We start from the raw sequence: 15,121 nt of genomic DNA on the forward strand, positions 1-15,121 counted from the left end.
CAGAAAAGACTGAAACCCTAATTGTTGCCCCAGATAACAAAATCCCATCAATCCTCCAACACCTTGGTTCTCTGAGCTCAACTGTCCAGTCGAGTCTCAGAAATCTTGGCGTTTGGTTTGACCAGTCAATGTCTTTGGACTACCATTCTAGACTTCTGGTCAGAAATTGTTTTTATCATCTAAGAAATATTGCCAAATTGAGGTCAATTTTATCGAACTCTGATCTTGCGATGGTTATCCATGCTTTTATTTCGTCACGTTTAGATTATTGTAACTCTCTTTTTACTTATTTCAACAAATCTGCTTTAAACCGTCTTCAAATGGTTCAAAATGCCGTGGCAAGGCTTTTAACAGGATCTAGCAGAAGGACACACATCACACCCATTTTATCCTCCCTACACTGGCTACCCATCAAATTTCAAATTGATTTTAAAATATTAGTCTTAACTTTTAGAGCTTTAAATGGTCAGTCCCCACAATATATTGCTGATTTGTTGCTCCCCTACTCCCCAGGCCGTGCCCTTCGATCCTCAGGCCAGAGTCTTTTATTGGTCCCAAAGACTCGCTATAAAACCCGGGGTGACCGGTCCTTTCAGGTTGTAGCACCCACACTGTGGAATGCCCTGCCCCTGTCCCTCCGTGTGGCCGACTCTGTCGATTCTTTTAAAAAGCAACTAAAGACACTGTTATTTCAACAAGCTTTTAGTTGACTGGGCTTTATTGCCTTTTAATTTAAATTGTATAATCGTTGTTTTATTTTGTATGATTGCACTTTGTAAAGCACTTTGTGATTGTATCTGTGAAAAGCGCTCTATAAATAAACTTTACTTACTTACTTACTTATCTTGTAACCCACCCCCAGCCCCTGATGTTTCGGGCTCAGCCCCTGATGTTTTTAAAACCTAGAAACGCCCCTGCCCCTTTCCCATCTTTCTCTCTCTCTCTCAAACACACACACACATGATTTAGCTGGGGGTGGGGGTGGGGGTGGGGGTGGGGGGTGGGGGTTGTGTGGCGCAATGGATAAGACACATGCCTTTGGTGTGAGAGACCCGGGTTCGAATCCACTGTGAGACACCAATGTGTCCCTGAGCAAGACACTTAACCCCTAGTTGCTCCAGAGGCGTGCGACCTCTGACATATATAGCAATTGTAAGTCGCTTTGGATAAAAGCGTCAGCTAAATGAATAAATGTAAATGTAAATGTAAATTTAGCTATTACATTTGTGTTGCGGTTATAAGGGGGTCCTTGGAATTTTTTCTGCCCTATGAGGGGTCCCTATCTCCAGATAGTTTGAGAACCCCTGATTTAAAATAAGACAAATCTGATATTATTTTAATCTCCAATATGTTATTTAACAGTTGAGATAGTTCTTTAATGCTTCGCTAACTAGCAGAAGACACTAGCAGGGTTTAAATCCCAGTTGTGCAGTCGGGGCATGTTGTAACACTGCGTTACAATGTGCCCCTATTAGAAATATGCTATTATATTATATACTTTTATTAATTTTATTGAGAAAACGTGAGAAAAAGGTGAATAAAGACTGAGTGTCAATGTTCAGAAATTACTAATTATTTATTTGTTTTGAACTATAACTATAACTAATACTATAGCTGTGTTTTCATGTGTTCGTAGTCAAAACTCAAAAATGAGTTTAAATTTAATTATTAAAAATTGCCATTATTTTATATGAATAAAGTTTTTTAATTGTATTTTATTTAGAAAATATTGTAGTTTGTTTTGTATATTTTTTTTATTAGATCAGATAGCATTTTAAGCTGCCATATGTTATGTTACAATGTGCCCCACACGTTACAATGTACCCCACCTATGGGGCATGTTGTCACATTTCACTTCCATTCTTTCGGGGTATATCAAGAAAAAAGTATATACTGTATTAATAAAACAAAAACACATAATTGTAGTAGACATGTGGGAAATTAATGTGGAAAAAATAAATACTCTGAACCATAAGTATATTTACACAAACTGAGAAAGTCAAAAAGCGTTAGGTTGTGCCCCGCTCTCCCCTACCTATCCTGCACTATAGTTAGCAATGAAATCATTTCGTTTTCCAATTCGGATTCAGATTTATTCAGAGTTTGACCAAACATTTGAGATTTACATTTTACCAGATAATTAATACAATGAATGTACAGTTTGAAACAGCAGATTTCCAGCAGCGTGTTGTTCTTGTCCTCCAGTCTCCTCCGTTTCTCCTCTGACTGTGACTGAAAGCAGCGGCTCGGGTCAGTGTTGACACCTTGTGGACAAACTCATTAACACACACACGATTTAATGAGCTACACTAGTTTTCAGGTTCCAAATTAAAATACTGTTTGTAGTATAAAAAAACTGCTCTGACACCAAAATGATTAATAATAGAGTATGTTGCTATCATTACTTAAGTTAAATTTAATAAAGTTGAAATAAAGTGAAAATAAGGTCCGCTGCTGCCATCTCGTGGTTGAAAGTGGCACTATATCCCTAAAGATCCCTTTGAACAGATCTCTCACAAAGCCTAAATTGTTTTATGTAAATTAATATTGTTCAAACATTTTAGATTATGTAGGCTATTTAAGATCCTTTTAGATTAATACATGTCCATTATGTCTTGCTAAACTTCCCTGTAGTTTCCATGTTCGCCACACGATGGCGCATCACACACAGGTTCAGTGTAATGAAAGTTGTAAAAATATATGTATAAAAAATATATATATTTTTATACCAGTTCACTTTCTGCCCCTTGTCCTGCTGGCGATCCAGAATCTGAACAGTTCCTCTCCATGCTTGCTGGTGTGGACCGTTGGAGGGGTGAGGAAGTTCCCTGCAAGATAGGCACTGTGAGAAGCAACTCGGCAGTGTGCCTTGAACCTGGTCGTGAGTACTTGATGTGGGGAAAGCTACCCAAGTCTGCTGCTGTATCTCCTGGTAGCACTGTGATGGCTGAACTCACATCATGCCGCTCAGCTCCAAGGGGAATTCTGGTGGCGAGAATGGTGACGTCTTTGTGGGGAGACAGATGGTTTCCGTTAAAGCTGATCAACATCTCTGATAAACCCGTCTTGGAGAGACGCAATGATAAGTTAGCTGATGTTTTTCCCTGCATTGCGCTTGAAGATATGGATGACACACACACTGGGGTCTTAATGGATTTTGTCCATCGCATTCACCTCCCAGATCGCAGGCCATTCCGACTCCCTTTCAGGCGGGTGCCCCCAAGTCAATATCAGAAGCTGCGCCAAGTGCTGAGTGAGATGGAAGACAGAGAAATCATCAGGAAGTCCACCAGTGAATATGCGTCTCCATTAGATCTCGTATGGAAAAAGAATGGGGATAATACAAAATAAATACTTAATAAAGAATAGATGCTTAAATAAAAAAGTTGTAACTTTTTCTTTACTCTTTTACTAACTCTTTGAAACTTCTGAAAACAAACTGTCACAAAACATATTAAATAAATTATTTGCAAAATATCCTGCAACGTTTTGAATGATGTCTTGTATGAATATTATGGAGTATGTTTTTATGTTTCCACTGTTCGATCGCACCCGCGCCTCACACTCACATGCACACATTCATATTCCATATTCCAGCATTGCAATCTTGACATCGCAGCCTGTTAATTATAGCCGTAATAAAATATATGAATAAAATAGTCAACCTAACTTATAAAAATGACACTGCTCTAAATAGTCAGTAATACAATTCGTACCATTCACATTTTTGCGCGTGTGAAGAGGATGATTTTTTCCATCGATATTGGATCGTGAGTGAAGAACAAAGCCTATAATAAAGAATAGTTTACCATCCAAATACATCGCCAATGTTGGAACATTTTGATTCTAATGAGAGATATACGTGAGCCCAACGCCGCTTACTTTCACTTTCGCTTTAAATTATTTTGCTTTGGCTTGTTTACAGTTATCTTTTTATTCTTGTTCTGTTCTGAATATTATTAAATTTAAAGGATAAATCATTGATTTAAATGTCAATCATCAATCAAATCAAATTTTTGTGACTTGGCTTAACATTACCGTGACTTTGCGCACGAATTGTCTGCACGCGAGGTGTTTAGTTTATGCGCATGACTCAAACACTGGCAGACACAGCAGCAGTTGTAGGCAGGTATATTGATCATGAAATCAAAATATTCTTGTCCTGAATTATTCATTCATTCATTCATTCATTTATGTCACTTGTTTAAGTTAATTAATACAGGTATGTTAAAAAAAATCGATTGGGGCCCCCAAGCAGCCACTTAGTTCGCTTATGCCTCGGGCTGACCCTGGCTTTATGATCATACTGATGTGCTTTAGTGATGATTGACTCTGATCAGAGAAACTTCAACCGCATCTTTCCCTTAGTTCCCTGTTCTTTAAAGATGTGCTTTATCAATTCATACAAAATCATTTTTTTTCAGTTCCTTGTTTCTTGTCTCATATCTTTAGATGGGATGAAATAAGGAAATGAGGAAAGGCTGATGCTGATGGTTAATGTTTACTCAACTCTTATTTTCCTCTCATCTGTCATTATGGAAATCCAGAACTAAATCTGAAAGATTAATGGTCTGGCATCGACTAATGAAAATCGGCCAGCTCGAGGGGCGGCACCAAGCATACATCTGAGGAAAATCTCACTGCACGCAATTGGATAACACTACGACCAATCACAACAAGCCCCATACGCTTAGCTAGCAGCGGAGCTAACTGTAGATTAGACTATCGCCGTATCCGGTCGGCAAAATTGCAAAAGCCTTCTTGCAAAGGAAGGATTCGAGCGGCGTCTTCTGTTCCTCTTTTAGATAAAAAGCCAAGTCTAACTCGTTCATTGTAGCGGCCAAAGCCATTTCAAACAACTGGTGTTCATCCATAGCCATCCTGCAATCTTTACTAATGACTTCAACGTCACAGCGCTGTCGTCATCTCGCCTCTGGCCCGCCTATATCAGATAACCCGCTGTGATTGGTGCAGCTCGGATCGAGGGGAATATTTAATGAGCATCATTACTCGACGCCAGAGTAACTCACTGAGCAAATTCAGCTTGTGCTCTCACGAGAACTCTGGATTTCCAGGGTATCGTTCTTCTAGATGGGAAAGGAATCTTGATGTTCTGATTGCTGACAGACCAAATGAACAAACTGACACCAATGCCTTCATCTAAACTGTTTGTCATCTGTGTGATTGAACAGATTCAAATGAAGAGGAGAAAGAAAAGAGATTCTCATCAAACCCTTCATGTTCTCCAGATCACACATTTAGGCGGTTCAGAGTCGATTCTTTCTTTTGGGAGACGATAACTTTATTTATCGTGCACTTTCGACTTTACAACTTTGCAGACGGTTTACATTCACAGACAGCTGTGTCACACACTGAAAGGGAATATTCCAAAAGACATACAGTAATAGGGGCAAATTAAGAGGAATTACCTGTTTAAATATATATAATATGGAAAAACACCTGGAGCTCAGTGCCTAACCTAACCCTAACCTAGTGCTTACATCTAGTTTATAGTGTTTTAGTTTAGTAAACATTTATTAGTTTATCAATTGCAATGTTGAATACATTATTAAACCTCTTGATTTCATGCAAATTAAAGTACATTTGTTTATTAACTGAGTCACGTAATTAGTTTTGATGCTTTTTTATTTCAAACTACACAAAACATTAGGAGGGAATAAATGACATCATAATAAACCCAAATTAATCATAATCTACTCCTGCCGAAACGTGGATGATTTATGATATATTTTCCTCCAGACTGTAAGAGTTGTTCACAGATTGAGTTTAAAACAGCATGAAAAGAGTCTGAGTGATTTCAGTTCATCTCGTCAGTGTGTTGTTAATGCATCACATCTAATCAAGTGTGTGATATGGAGGATTTAATGGCGTGATGTGGCCAGTCTCACACTCACTCACACAGATTTGGACAATGCTTCTTCATATGAACCAGTAGATTGGGCGATTGAGTGAAACTCTTCCCGCATGAAGAGCGCTGGTGCGGCTTCTCTCCAGTGTGACCTCTCTCGTGACCTTTCAGGGGTTTGGAGCGAGAGAAACTCTTTCCTCAGTGTGAGCACTTGTACGCTTTCTCTCCAGAATGAGTTTTCTGCTGTAAAGTTGCTGTGTGCAAGAAATGTCTTTCCACAGCCAAAGCACATATAAGGCCTCACACCGGTGTGAACACGCTCGTGCTCTTTTAGATTCTTATTCACAGAACATGTGACGGACTGAAAATATTACAGTGAAAGATAAGAGTATTGAGTTATAATAGGTACCCCAAAATTATTTTTTTCTCTCTTTCTTCAGTTTAAGTATTTACAAGAGTCTAAAAAAAGTTATTCTAATGTTATATTGATTTAAGTTTATTCTGAAATAGGCCTGTAGGTGGCGCATGGCACTGGAGCGATGAGAAATGAGTTCTGGTCAAAGGGCAAAGTCATTAAAAGAAAGCGCCAGAACGCTGCAGACACTAACGTGTGTTTCTCATAATTTTATACAGTTACTATATCTCATCCTTCCCTGTTTGAGACCGGTAACAAACACAACAAGTTCATATTTACAGATTTAAAGAAGATACCATTCTGTAAAAAAGGACTCCCCAGAAGCCATACCGGCTTATAAATGGGCCCTTCAAGACACATAGGCTAATCAGCACTAATAACAACAAATAATAATCCACCCACCCAATACCCATCCACACCAACAACAACATCATTCACCACAAAATATCCTCCCACCAGCCAGCATACATCACACATCTCATCCATCCCTCAAACAAAATCCAATAATAAGGGTATTCAAACATCACAAAAAAGAAAGTCAGATAAGTCAATAACATATGAAACCTTCAGCCTTATGGGGTCTATTATGCATAATGTTGTAACAATTTGTGTTTAAAATGCTTTTTAAATATATCAAGAGAAGGTAGTTCCTTTATAGAATTGTCAATCTCATTCCAGATCCCAGGACCCTTACATGCTATACTAAAGCTAGTACACTTCAGCTTACGCTTTTCCCCTCGTAATAGAGTTCTCCTTCTAGTGTTATGGTCATGAGTAGACAAGGTGACTGGAATGAGATGGCAAAGTTTTGGATGCAATTTATAAACTACATTGTACATAATACAAGCATTTTGAAAACTGTTGCACTCAGCGAGCTTCAGAAGCTTATAAGTATAAAAAAGAGCAGCTGCAGGACTGCTTTAGACGCACTGACTGGAGCGTATTTGTGGACAATAAAATCGACATCTATACATCCTCTGTACTATTTTATATAAAATGCTGCATTGAAAATGTCACCACCACGAAACGGATTTGTATATTTCCTAACAACAAGCCGTGGATGACCAACAATGTAAAACATCTGCTGCAGGCCCGTAATTCTGCTTTTCGGTCTGGTGACAGGCAGCTTTACAGTGCAGCCAGGACGAACTTAAGGAAGGGCATCAGGGATGCTAAGGCCGCTTATAAGCAGAGGATTGAGAACCACTTCTGCAACTCCGACCCCCGCCGGGCTTGGCAGGGGATCCGGCACATCACGGGGCAGATTAACACCACTTGCCTGTCTAATAGCAGTGCTTTAATGGCAGAACAGCTTAACCGGTTCTTCAGCCGCTTTGAGGTGGAAAGTACTGAGACTACCATCAACCCTGTACCAGATACAAATAGCCAGGTGCTCATTCTTCAACCTATTGAGGTGATACGCACTCTCCGTAAGATCAAGGCATGGAAAGCATCTGGACCAGACAGCATTCCAGGGCGCGCACTCAGAGACTGTGCAGTTGAGCTAGGTGAGGTACTCACAAACATCTTCAACTTGTCTCTGTTGCAGTGCACTGTTCCAACCTGCCTGAAGACGTCTATAATAGTGCCGGTGCCAAAGCATGCTGCTATAACATCCCTCAATGACTATAGGCCCATTGCACTAACATCTATAATTATGAAATGCATGGAGAGGCTGGTTTTACATCATATTAGGTCTGCTCTGCTACCCACCATGGACCCCCACCAGTACGCATACAGGGCCAACAGGTCGACAGACGATGCCATCAACATTGCACTCCACACTGTACTGAGCCACCTGGAACATCAAGGGACGTATGCACGGGTTCTGTTCATTGACTACAGTTCTGCTTTTAATACCATCTTATCAAACAGACTGTTTTATAAGATGTCTAACCTAGGCATACAGCATAACATCTGCCTGTGGATTAAAGATTTCCTAACAAAGAGGCCACAGTCAGTGAGGATGGGCTCACATTATTCCACAACTACGCTAATCAGCACGGGAGCCCCACAAGGCTGTGTGCTAAGTCCCTTTCTTTACTCCTTGTATACTCATGATTGTGTACCATCTAATGACAACAACATCATAATCAAATTTGCGGATGACACAACTGTGCTGGGGCTGATCACCAGAGGAAATGAGTATGCCTACAGGGAGGAGGTACAGAGGCTGACGACGTGGTGCACGGAGAATAATCTTACCCTAAACATCAAGAAAACGAAAGAACTTATCATTGACTTCAGGAAGAAACAGATTGTTCACACACCACTGCATATCAATGGGGAGATAGTGGAGAGAGTATCAAGCTTTAAATTTCTGGGCACATACATTTCTGAGGACCTTTCATGGACAACAAACATCATAGCATTAGTCAAGAAGGTTCAACAGCGAATGTACTTTCTCAGAATGCTTAGGAAAATAAACCTGTCAGCGCGTCTCCTGGTGTCATTCTATCGCTGTTCTATTGAAAGTGTCCTCACATATAATATGCTGGTGTGGTATGGAGGCAGCTCGGCTGGTGATAAAAAGGCACTGCAGAGAGTTATAAAAACCGCACAGAACATCACAAATCAACAGCTACCTGCCTTGGATGACATTTTTAACTCCCGCTCTCTGCAGAAAACACGCTACATTGTGACGGACCCGAATCATCCAGCCCATCAGCTTTTTGAATTGTTGCCATCTGGAAAACGCTTTAGGTCAATCAAAACACGCACAACCAGATTCATGAACAGTTTTTATCCTAATGCCATCAGGATAATGAATCATGAACTGAAACTAAATCCTCAAATTATCACCACAAGACATTTTTGACATGTAGACAATTAAGTGAAATAATACTAAGCACCTTATTTAATAATGGGCAATTTGCAATATGACTGTAACTACTCTTGCCGTGAACGATGGAAAGTATAAAAATTTCATTGTATGGTTGTACAATGACAATAAAGGAATCAATCAATCAATCAATCAAAGCGGACCAGAGGGAGCATCATAATTTGCCCATGATATAACACATATAACTATCTTCTGTAGAATCTGCAATTTTTCAAGATGGCTTGGATACATGTTACACCATTTAATATTACAATAATTTAGAGGTGTGACCGGTACAATGTTAGAAGAGCATCAAAAGGAAGATCATATCTTAATTTATAGAACAGACCAACATATTTTGACAATTTTGATGAATCTGATGTTCTCTACTCTTTCAATTACTTTACTATGTATTTTGATTTGTATCCTTTCAATGTTTGTCCGGCTTCTATTTGAACGAAATATAATAAATTTGGTTTTAGATACATTTACAGATAATTTGTTGTATTTAAACCAACTATCTACTTTAACTAATTCCTCATTAACAAGCTTTTGTAAAATATCAAGATTTTTATGGGACAAAAAAAGATTAGTGTCATCTGCAAAGATAACCTGATGAAAAATATTTGATGAGCTTATAATGTCATTTACATACAAAATAAAAAGAAGTGGACCTAATATGGAGCCCTGGGGGACTCCACAAACAATATCTTTGCATTCTGAATAACTATTGTTATTACACAAAAATCGCTGCAAAAGATGCTTTCCAACAGGTGTTTTACCATTCATTGTAAAACTGTGGATCTATTTTTCCAAACGCCTCACACCCGTACATTCTTCCGTTGAGAGCTTGACTAATAGACACTCCAGCCCAGCGGAGTAATACCGTACCTCACAGCACATCCAATACAAGTCAATGGAGTTGGACAAAAACTACGATAAAACCTGTTGGAAAGCATCTTTTGCAGCGACTTTTGTGTGAGCATATCAGTGAACACCCCTGACCACTCGGTGAGTTTCACGTCTTTGTAAACGAAAGTTTAATGCGTTTTATGAAGAATTGTTCCAGTGCACCTATACAACCAGTCTACTGGTGTTGGGGAAAGCGAAATAAACCTAAAACTCTCGGGACAGCAGCATGTGTCAAATTTCAATCTTAACCGTTCTATTTCATCAGAAACGATCTGTACAGGGCTTTAAGTGTAAAATACCGAACTTACCCTTTAACCTGGCAGAAATGAATGAATAAACAACAGAACTCTTATCTGAATTCCTAACTAGCAAACAATGGATAAAAATATAGATGTAAGCAGCAATTAAGGGGCCAAACACGAAAAAAAGGCATTATGAGTTAAGCATGACTGTGAATATCAGACCAACTGCAACAATGAGTAAAAACATTTAGATTATTTTAGTCTAGATGACTGAAAAATCACAAATACAATCAAGTAGGTTTATGTATATCGCAGCCACCGCATTAACCATTATTTTCAATTGAAGGAGACGTAGTTATCCAAGCTTTAATGGGAAGGAAAGCCTCTTATACTGTGATCAGCTCATATGAGGAGTTTCTGGGTGTTTCTCACTCATTTCTGCTTTGAGGTCTTGGGAGCATTTGTGAGAGAACAAATAATTGTTTAAGTGTGACCTTTTTTCTAGAGATTGTCAATGAAATTTTAATTAATCAACTTAAATTAATCAACTAACATTTGTTTTTCTTGCAGGAACAACATTCATATGCTTTTAATGTGTCAAAACTCTTTGGGGAAAAACTTGTGAATTGTGACAGTATGTGTCTATGTATATTAATAACATAGTTATGGGAAGTAAAACTAGACAGTCTGTTAGAATCTTGTGATTAACGAATTAAGTCATCGTTAGAACCTTGTGATAAGTAATCACCAGATCAGAGTTTTCTTTACCTAGTAACAGAGGGGTTTGCATATGAAGAACCAATCAAATAGTGGGGAAATTATGTAATGCAGCCTGACATTTATGCCATACCTCCATTCTATAAAAACTGTTGTATACAGTATGTGTTTTTCGGTGGGATTCTCAATGGAATTTGTCTGAGATCCTCCGGCCTTTGCTTCTTGGGAGAGATTCCCTGAGAACTGCTCGGGAAGATCTCCTGGCCGTGATTAAAGCATTTAAAGGACATTTGCAGGTCTGTTTGTCAATTTATTCCTGCGCAGGAAGCTAGTTTAGGGAAGCAAGTTAGTTAGAAACTCGGCCAGTTTCCGACTGAAGACGCAAGAGCTAGAGTATAAAGGTATTGGTGTCGAGTGTAGACGCCAGGGATATTAAGGCAGGTGTCGAGTGTAGACGCCCCGGATATTAAGGCAGGTGTCGAGTGCAGACGCCCCAGATAGTTAGGTTTAGGAAAAAATCCACGACAAGATGCACCGGTCGACCGGCCATGCAGGTTTGTCTTGTGTAACAATTTCACAAAGCTAAAATCAGACCATTCTGAATTTGCTCTAAGTCTTGAAATTATGCAATCTATTTTAAATCAAAAACAACTGCTCATGCTTCATGTGTGTAGAATCTTTGTCTGGATTGTGATTAAAATGCAGTGGTTGACTCTAATTTCAAATGGCTACAGCTTTTTAAGGCCAGTTTGGACTGTTATAGAGCAAATTAACAAATACATTTGGTTAAACAAAGAAGAAGAAGTAAAAAAGGCATCAGAATTGGACAATTTGCGTGTAAAAAAAAAATTGTAATCAGCCATAAAAAACTATAGGTAATCTTGCCTTTCATCAGGGATCTCGGGCTTGAAAAGGTTGGTGACCACTGACGTAAAGCATATAAAAAGGAAACGATATTTCTTCGTTTATAAGAGAAAAAGAAGTTGTGTTTTATGATTTAATAAATTTTTAAATGTTTAAATTTGTTGCATTTCGCAGGTAGCTGAAGACTAGATTTAGATTTTTTTTTAATGTACTGTATGGGAATACTGATATTTTTACGTTTTAAAAGCTATTAAAATTATGAAAATATGACGTTTTTGGTGAGTTTATAATGTAATAAATTATTATATTATGAAGTTCTGAATTTGATTTCTTTAGACGAATATTGAACATTTGAAATTTAACGCATTGAAATGTTTTTATGGCTCAATTTTATAGGGTGTTTTGTTCTGAATTCTTAGACTGCAAATATCCAGTTGTTAAAAATATAGATTTGTATTCAATGTTTTAAAGATGAAGAAGAAATTTGGTTCTAAAATTCAAAACATGGAAATTCAGATCTTACAGAAAGTAAGTCAAAGCTCATCCTCAGGGAAGAGTAGAGGATCTCAGAAAAGTCGATCGGAGCATTTTGGCCAATCACAGCGCTGGAGTCGTTCTCTGCCGCAAACGTGGCCTGCGTCCCAATGTGCATACTATCCATCCTAAATAGTATGTGACATTAGTAACTGTCAGTACTAGGGCAGATAGGGTGGATAGTATGCACATTGAGACGCAGGGATGGTCTGGGACCTTCGGGTCATTTGTTTTCTCGTTTTTGTCTTCTAAACATAGAAATGAAGAAACTTTTCATCACATATTCAACCCTTCTCATGCACATTAATAAACAAATCTTGCAAAGTTTTTTCATATTTTTGTTTTCATTGCACTTGGTTCTATTCTGCCAAATGGTTAGACTATAAAACCAAAATGGATTTAAAAAAAAAAAAGGATAAAAAAGCTTGAATATAGAACAAATTAGGAAACTCCAAGGCACTCTCTTTAAGAAAAATTAAAAAGCCTTTATTTTATGGCTTGGTCATCATAAACCTTTAAAAACTCCGACGCGTTTTGGCATACAAGCCTTCGTCAGGGAGTCAACAATTTCACAAAACAAGAGACCTTCTTATAAGTTTGAATATTGGATCTCTACATGGAATAAAACGGCCCTTTCCACTGATTGGTCAACCGAAGATCAAGCCGTGCTGTCATCAAATCTTATACTTATACTTATTATAACAGAGTTTATTGCAACTACATTTAATCTCTTTCTCATCAAACAGCCAGACTAATAAATGTCTCGACACAAACCGCACCAGGACACAGCCTAGACAGAGCTTTCTTCTGTGTACACAGAAATTCGCATGCAATGAAATACTAATTCATCATATTAAATAATAATTTACGTGGCATCGGCTCTCACAACTTCCCCTAGCCTATATTTGGCACACCGCCTGTTTTATTGATCTGACCAACTCTCAGAATATGAGTGCCGGAGCTGTGTGACGCACTGGACAGCGCGGAGAGAATGAGCAAATGGTGCAATGAAGAAATCACATAGGCCTAATTTACTGGAGTATTAAACATTATATTTAGAAAGTGAAAAGACAAGTTTGATACGAGTAATAGTGAAAAACAGAAAGTCTTTATTGTCATTGATTGTATTGTGTGAAATACAGTGAAATTAGGAAACTCTTTTTCTGCACACACACACCACCATTTTGCTAATGACATATATGCTTATTAAATACACAAATAAACCTTACAATGAACAATACATCTGAATGACACAGTTGGTGTAGGAACATTATTGAGCACCAGATGGTGAAGTAGAGACCTGTGCCAAAAGCTTCGAAGCACCAACACAGTTTGGGTTGTAAAAGCAAAATACAAAATACAAAGCAGAAACTAAAAAGCTATTTTGATCTCTTTTTATTTACATTTCAGACCAACAAAGTAGTAACAAAAAGCATGTTTCCTATTGAATATAATGTTGCTCTCCTTTATACAGACCCTTTCCAAACATTAGAATATCATGGAAAAGTTCAATTATGTTAGGAATTCTTCAATGTGAAACTAATTTTATAAAAAAGGCTGATTGCTTGCAAAGTGAGATATTATAAGCATTGATTTGTTATAATTTTGATGATTATGGCTTACAGCTTATGGAACCCACGAAATCAAAATTTTTGAAAATTAGAATATTACATGAAATCACACTGTAGTAGTTGCACAGTAATCCCATGGTCATTGAACCAGGTTTTGGTTATTTTGGCAGTGTGGGCAGGTGAAAATCCTGCTGGAAAATCATCTTCATCTTCATAAAGCATCTTCATAAAGCTTTTCTGCTGAAGGAAGCCTGACGTGCTCTAAATGTCCTGGTAGCAGACGGCTGCATTGACTCTGGACTTCCAGGACATTAGAGCACTTCATGCTTCCTTCAGCAGAAAAGCTTTATGAATTGCATGGCATCTACTTTGTATTCTTCATAAAGCAATGTTCTATGCATTTGTCCCTGTCAAATAAATACTAAATAAATAAAACTCATGCCAACTTAGTGTTTAGCTAACTTAGTGAAGATTATTAGTACCAGACAAAAAGACGACGTACGTTATATGTAAAAAAACTGCACATTGAAACATATGTTTGCGATGTCTTCCATCATATTCCTGTCTCTCTTCAACGTCTCATAAGTTAGCATTTGTTTGTTGTAACGTGGCTGTTGTACTGCGAAGCCCACCGTGTCAGAGTTCATCTGCTGTCAGTCAATCCTGCATCACCATGGCGCACACACTTAACGTTACCATGCTTCGTCCTCTGTCACTTGCCTGCTGCTGGATGTGTAAATCTGGTTGTTTCGGTCAGAGATCCTTAATCTTTTTTTTTTTTTCTTCAAGCGAAAGTCTTGAGAAAAGTTTTTTTTGTAAATAAATAACAGAATTTGGATTAACTGCTGCCATTGCGTAATAAAAAGTGATCAGCGTAGTAGCAAGCAAGGTTGGTTATTTTCCGCCGCGTACAGTTGAATGACAGGTGACGAGAACCAATCAGATTGGATAAAAAAACATGTATCCAATTATGATTGGCCAGGGACGCAACGACTTGCGCCCCGAGGAGGATCTTTAAGAAACCAATCAGAGACCAGCTTCAGGTCACATGCTGCCCGAGAATTTGTGTACTCACATAGACATCCATGTGTCCGGCGTCCCTCGCCCATGAAACGTATTGAAAAACATAGTAAATAGTTAATCGATTAAAGACAGTTTTTATTACATTCTGAGGCT

This window comes from Rutilus rutilus, assembly GCF_951802725.1.
Source record: "Rutilus rutilus genome assembly, chromosome: 18".
NCBI lineage: Eukaryota > Metazoa > Chordata > Actinopteri > Cypriniformes > Leuciscidae > Rutilus > Rutilus rutilus.